This window comes from Dipodomys merriami, unplaced genomic scaffold, assembly GCF_024711535.1.
Source record: "Dipodomys merriami isolate MVZ:Mamm:240054 unplaced genomic scaffold, mDipMer1.0.p SCAF_17, whole genome shotgun sequence".
NCBI classification, from domain to species: Eukaryota; Metazoa; Chordata; class Mammalia; order Rodentia; family Heteromyidae; genus Dipodomys; species Dipodomys merriami.
Window position 1 is genome coordinate 18,231,850 of NW_027203048.1, and position 7,011 is coordinate 18,238,860.

The 7,011-nt window shown below is 41.7% G+C and overlaps 1 long non-coding RNA gene across 1 annotated transcript; it reads left to right on the forward strand.

Moving 5' to 3' along the window:
- The first annotated feature begins 1,917 nt into the window (after positions 1-1,917).
- On the forward strand, positions 1,918-4,574 carry LOC138829208 (uncharacterized). The gene is made up of 3 exons (XR_011372507.1): positions 1,918-2,035; positions 3,065-3,211; positions 4,214-4,574. It is a non-coding gene; the product is annotated as an uncharacterized lncRNA (long non-coding RNA).
- The last annotated feature ends 2,437 nt before the right edge of the window (positions 4,575-7,011 follow it).

Consider the following 7,011-nt stretch of genomic DNA (forward strand, 5'->3'; position numbering starts at 1 on the left):
TGACCAACTAATGCCACACTCTTGAAGCCTCTATCTTTACAAACTGTCCATCTCAGGTATTTTGTTGCAGTGATGAATATAATTTTTCTGACTAGAATTAAAATTCTTCCAGGACAGAGACCTTGTCTGTTTAATAAACAAATTCCTCAGTATCTGACACATAGTAGATACTCAGTAAATATATACTGACATTAGGTGGATGGGGATGGTAGGATATTGATCTGTATCTATTTTTCTTTCTGGACTATGCCGAGTTTGGGGTTGATTCCATGTGCCAACTATTGTGTAGGAGAGAGAAATCCTCACAGGGTTGAACAAATATAATTCAATTAAGTCATCCACCATTGTTAGCCAAGTAGACTCTTCTCTGTGATAAAGGTGAAGCAGAGAAAGTGTGTGTGTGTGTGTGTGTGTGTGTGTGTGTGTGTGTGTGTGTGTGTGTGTCTGTCTGTCTGTCTGTCTGTCTGTCTATCTGTCTGTCTATCTGTCTGTCTATCTGTCTGTGTCTGTGAGTTTTCAGGAGATGGGGGGAGATAAGGGTCTTATTCACTATGGCTTCTAATTTTCTTCTAAAGTGAAAAAGCAAAGGCTGGGAATGCTGTTCAGGGGTAGAGTGCTTGCCTAGAATGTACAAAATCCTAGGTTTAATACCCAATACTAGAAAAAGAAAACAAGGTAGGAAACCAAACATCAGCTAAGCTTGTAAGAGGAAAGGTTAGGATAGAATTGATGAGAAATAAAAATGTTTAGAAGAATTGAGGAGTAGGATAGCAAAATACGTAGAGATGTGTAGTTGAGTGAAATGCTTGGTTTCCACTTGAGCTTTATCCTGCAGACCACTGGATTTGGGATTTCCTAAAAACTGAGGTAGGAATGTAAATCACTACATTTTTTTCTGGAGGGCAGTTTCTTTCACCCATTGTACCATCCTAGGAATTTATCCTAAAGATAGTTAAACAAGTTAATGAATATATATATATATACATACATACATACATACATATACTCATATTTACATATGTGGTATATTTATATAACAAAGCATTTATACTTAATAGCAAATAGAAAGGTATAGAAATAACATAATGAAAACTTTTCTTACAATTAGTATCTATTAATTTTAAAAAGAGATGGAAATGGATAAATAAATTTGGAGATATCCAAACAATAGCACAGTTTAAAGCTATTAAAACTATTTTGAACCAGCTGTAATCACAGCTCCACCAGAGGCTGAAGTGGAAGGTTTACAGTCCAAAGGCCAGTTCGGACCAAAAACATGAGACTCTGCAAAATGATCAAAACATAAACGGTTAAGGTGTGGCTCGAGTAATAAAAATACTTGCTTAACAAGCATGAGCTCCTAAATTCATAACCCCAGTACTGGCAAAAATTTTAAAAAGGTAGTCTCTATTTTTTTAATGTGACTCGATGGACATTATGTGTGTAATGTGTTATTGCGCGAAAGAGAGTGCTGTTTTTTGTTGTTGTTTTGTTTTATATTGGTCATGGGGCTGGACGCTGTCCCTGAGCTCTTCAGCTCAAGGCTAGTGCTCTACCACTTGAGCCATAGTGCCACTTCCAGCTTTTTCTGCTTATGTGGTACTAAGGAATCAAACCCAGGGCCTCATGCATGCAAGGCAAGCACTCTACAGCTGAGCCACCTTCCCAGCCCTAAGATAGTGCAGTTTTAAGAGCAACACATGAAGTAAAACCCACTTGTTTAAGTCATCACTTACATTTATATTCCTCAGCAAAGAGAAAGGAAAGGATGTTCACCAAAATGTGGCTATGGCAATCTCTCACCCTTTTCTCTGTTTCATTTTGGATTGAATGGATTCTACAATAAGCATTTGCAAGAAAACAAAAAGATTGGAGAGTCTACCTATAAAACCGTCTCCTCTCTCTCTCAGGATGGGATTCAACTGCACAGGGGCAGCCGGACTCCTGGCAGCTCCTCTGCTCTCAGGACCAGTCTAGGTGATACAGCACAGCATCCTCTGCTGACCCACAGCTGGTTCCAAGTCTACAAAACCTGGTAACCGTATCTGTTGGGTCTTTCTCCTCAGGCTGTTGTGAGGAGTTGATGGTGATTCTGTCTAGGGGTGTGGATTCATTTCCTCTGACCATTAAAAAATCAGGAAGCAGGAAAGTGTTTAAAGCAGCAAGTTTATGTGGTAAAGTGAAAAGAAAGCTAAGGAGAGAGAGAGATTTCATTTGCAGAGAACTCCAAAAAGGAGTCCAATGGAGACCTCGTTTGAAGGGTGGTTTTTGTAGAATGGAGCTTCTCCATATCTCCTCTTCTGGGCATTGTGCTACTTGCTTGATGACTTGTGCTTGCTCTACTAGACTGTTTTCCTTGGTTATAGGGGCATGTAGGGCATTATGGGAGGAAGAAGCATTAGAATGGGAATTGAGAAGATTATGAGAAGTATTTGAGCACTTGAGACACTATGAAAACAAGACTCTCCATGAGGACCAGACGTTATCCATTATGCATTGTGTCTGTCACTTCCTTCCTATCTACCTACCCTTTCTTTCTCTCAATGGGATGATGCACAAGATAATCCTATGAAGACAGTGAAGGACTACTGTGAGTTGCATTCATTGTTGTCTGTCCTGTCTGTCTCAAGCTGGGCTTGAATATACCTCTTCTCTTTCTTCTGGATCACTGGTGAGGGGAGAGGGAGAGCAAGAAGATAGAGGAGGAAGAGGGTAGAATTCTAGAAAAGAATGGTCCTGCACTTCTCTGTCCACAGATGAACCACTGTCAGTAGATGCTCAGGGGTACTCTGGATTGTCAAGTCAGGAGACATGGATTGAAGCACAGGTCCTTGCATTATTTGGGGAGTTTTTCCCAGCAGGGGAGGAAAAAAGGAAATGCTGCCTCAGGAAGTTGGGAAGAAAAAGAAAATCTGATGCATGATTCAAAAATGCCATAAATACCTTTCTCAGGGGAGTTAGAACATGGAGAGAACCAAACATGGGGCAGGGAGGGAGGATCTGTTGTCAATATCAGGACTGAATGTTGCTCACTAACCAAACACAGCTTATTAATTATTTACAGGTATGTGGTGATGATTAGAGTTAGACTCCCTCAAACGGTGCCCTCTCCACTAAATCTACTGAAGCTGTTACAAAGAGGATCACAATACAATCAATCAGTGAGAAAAGTTTTGCCAGACACAAAAGGAGCTTTTTCTTGAACTGTGAAGTAAGTTAGTATCTCTTTAAAGAATGTGTGTGGTTGAGCAAATTGAAGGCCTAAGAAAATACCTTCCTGCCAAAAGGAGGTAATGATGGAGAGGTGGAAGAAAGTCAGGGCTCCCCACGATGCAGACCTCCCAGTCTCCAAAGTGGCTTTTCCTTTGATGCTATCTCTGGGGGAAAGGGAAAAAAGGGGGGGGGGAGAGGGAGAGAGACAGGGGGGAGAGAGGGAGGTAGAGGGAGAGAGAGAAAAAAAGGAGGAGGAGAGAGAGGGGGAGAAGGGGAGAGAGAAGAGGGAAGTGGAGAGAGGAGGAGGAGGAGAGGAGAGAGAAGAGGAGGATGAGCAAAGCGAAAGGGAGGGAGAGGGTGGGAGAGGGAGGGAAGGAGGAGGGAGAGAGAGAAGGAGGGAGAGGAAGAGGGGGGAAGAGGGAGAGAGTGGAGGAGGGAGAGAGAGTGAGAGGAGAGGGAGAGAGGAGGATGAGCAAAGAGAAAGGGAGGGAGAGAGAGGGAAGAAGAGGGAGGGAGAGGGAGGGGAGATCAGCGGATTCCTGAAGGCTGGCTGGCTTGCTCTGCAGCAGAGTCAGTGCTGAGGCTTACCCAGCCTCCTCCTCTCTTCTAAAATGCTCTGAAGATCACTGAGAAGTCATTAAACACACATGGGACTTCCAGCCAAACAATAGACTGCAGGGGAGAGGGAGAAAGATGGAAAGTAAACCAACCACAGGAATAAAGAAAATGGCCTTCCCAGAAATAGAAGAGCAGAGTGCACAGAAGCTCTGTTTTGCAATCTCCCCAGCCTCATAGACACTGAGGTCATGATACTTTGTGGGTGTCCAAAGAGAGACTGAACATTGCAACCAATGCCTGGCACCTAGGGTGTGAGTCAGTGTGTTCATCTGGATTGTAACATCTTCAAAGTGGTTGGATACCTGGGCACGTGGGGAGACATTCACAAAATATCCCTAAGGCAAACAAAGTTAACAGTACATCTTTAATTTATATGAAACAGCAGACTGAGGAGGATTTCTATACTGAAAACAACAACAGTAACAACAACAACAACAACAACAACAGTAACAACAACAACAACAACAACAAAATAAAAGAACTTCCAGTCTGCTAAGCACAAAGACCAGAATGCCAGATACAAAATGTTCAACATTTCTCTTGGTGATGGGGTAATTTTCTTCTTTGGATTTTTTTTTCTTTTCTGATCTTTTGTTCTCCTATAATAGGTATAATGTAATTTGGGAAATAAAATATGGGAGTTTGGTCAGTCAGTGGTTCCATGATTATGATTACCTCTTCCCAAATGTACATTTATATCCACAGGTAATATGAATGCATGGTATGTGAGTGTGTGTGTGTGCACATGCATGCATGCATGCATACATTAACACCTGTCATATTTCTGGGATACTCATTCCATCCTCACCAAGACTTACATATATGTATATATATATATGTTTATATATATATATATATATATATATATATATATATATATATATATATATATATGAATTCTATGCCCCATTTGTTAAGAAATGGAAAGACTTGGAAAAAATTATATTAAGTGAAGTAAGTACCAGACCCAAAGAAACATAGGTCCCATGGTTTTCCCTTACCTTCAATAACTAGTATATGTCTAGGACAAGCAGGAGGGGTCAAAAGCTATGTACATATGACCATATAACCTGATGCTAAGCAAAATGAACCCCAGATAAGGACACAAGAGGTTTTATCTTTCTTGTTCTTTTTAATGTACTTATAACGTACTATGTGATTTTTTTTTGTTTCTTTGTATGTTCTTCCCCCATGGTATCACCCCTGTTGGCTCTGTATTTGATTCCAGTGTCCTGCATCTTGTATATACATTTGGGGAGGGGAAGGGAAATAACAAAATGCAATAATAAGGATACAGGGTGACCCATTGCAACAATGAGATGTATAAGACACTATGTTGAAAATGAACTTTACAACTTTGCAGGGGTGGGGGGAGGGTTGGGGAGGAGGAGGTGGGGAGGTGGGGAGGGAAGGAATGGTAGGGGAAAAACCAAGGAGGAGGTAACAATGCTCCATAGGAAATGTACTCATTACCTTACTCATGTAGCTGTAACCCCTCTGTACAGAATCTTTATAATAAAAAATATTTTAAAAAACTGTCTATTGTCCAAGTCACTTCTATCTTCACTCATTATTTGCTCCAACCGTAAACACTTTTTCTTTGTTTGTTTGTTTTTTTTTTTTACATTTCACCATGCAGGTCTGGGGAGGAATTCACTCAAACTTTCAACATATTCCTTATAGGGACCATCATGGCTTACTTTTCTCGCTTGCCCCTTAACAGAAGGGCTCCTTTTTGGTGCCCGCATTTTACAGAATTTAGAGAAAACACCTCTGGAGTCAATCCCTCCAGCTCACTGGCTCTAGGATATAAGTAAGGATGCTAGTCTTAGGCTGTTGGCACTCAGCTGGGTCCAAAATGAGGTTCCCTGCCTGAGTCTCTGTGTTTCCTCACTGCCAGAGGTTTGGATTTCTTCTAACATGGACTGTAGCCTTTCCTTAAGGAAGCGTGCCATCCTTTTATCTCTAAGGTTTGAAAAAAGCAATTTAAACCGAGCAGTGTAGTAGGCATCAGTGTACAAATGTGTATTTCTCCACATACTTCCCTTCTGCATCTGATTGAACCTAGCCCATGCTACTGGGATTCTATTTGTGGAGGTCTTCATGTTCTTAGCTGCCTGAATCATCCCTGCATACCTGTAAATAATAAGCTGTGTTTGGTTAATAAGTAGCATTCAACTCTGATATTAAAAACACAGTTTTAAAGCCAGATACAGCTGGTAACAATTTAGTGACACCAGGTGGCCTTAGTGTTTTGGAGCAATCGCTTAGTGGAGAGACTGAATGCTGCCAGATGTCACCAAGCAAGGAAAAACAAATGTAAATGGGTGTCAGGAGAAGGCCCTGAAGTATGCACAGACATACACAAGTGCACACAGTGGGAGGCCCTTGGTCGTTTCAAATGCCACCTTTGCTATCACCTCCTAGTACTCTGTCTTCTTCGTTTTCTTTTTTAAAATTGTTTGTTGGTGGTGGGGCTTGAACTCAGGGTCGGAGTGCTGTCCCTAAGCTTTTGTGCTCAAGTCTAATGCTTTGACACTTTGAACCATTTCCCAGTTTTTGGTGGTTAATTGGTGATAAGAGTCTCATGGACTTTCCTGCCCTGGCGGGCTTCAAATCGTGCTTCTCAGATCTCAGCTTCCTGAGTAGGTAGGATTGCAGGCATGAGCTACTAGCACTTGGCTTACTCTTTCTTCTCGGGATTCTGATTCTCTCCAGCTCTTCATATTCCTAGAGCAAACCTATTTTCTAACTATAATCCAGAGGTCCCTGACTGGCTATGGTTTAGGAGTTAAGAATGTCCTGGAAAATTGGGAAAACAAGTTCCCCAATAGGAAGGTATCCGTGCATCCTCATAGTCCTTGTTTGTTCAGCCATATTGAATAACTTTCCCTAGGTTATAAGTGGAGGTTGGGCCTTGCTCAGACCAGGTGATAATTCCTCCATTCAAGATGCCCTACGCCGCCTCTGATTTCTCACTTGCTGCTCTTCCTCCGGTAGGGACTGGAGTTCTTGCCCTGAGTTCTTTCAGCTAAATAAAGGATGTCTTCTTTTTCTGGATTTCTCCAGACCCTACTCATAGATTCAGTCTAATAGGAAGCTCCTACTGCTTACACGGGACCATCTTCAGGTCAGGTCAGGCCACATTTTCTCTTCATTCCTTCAGAATGGCTCTTCCCA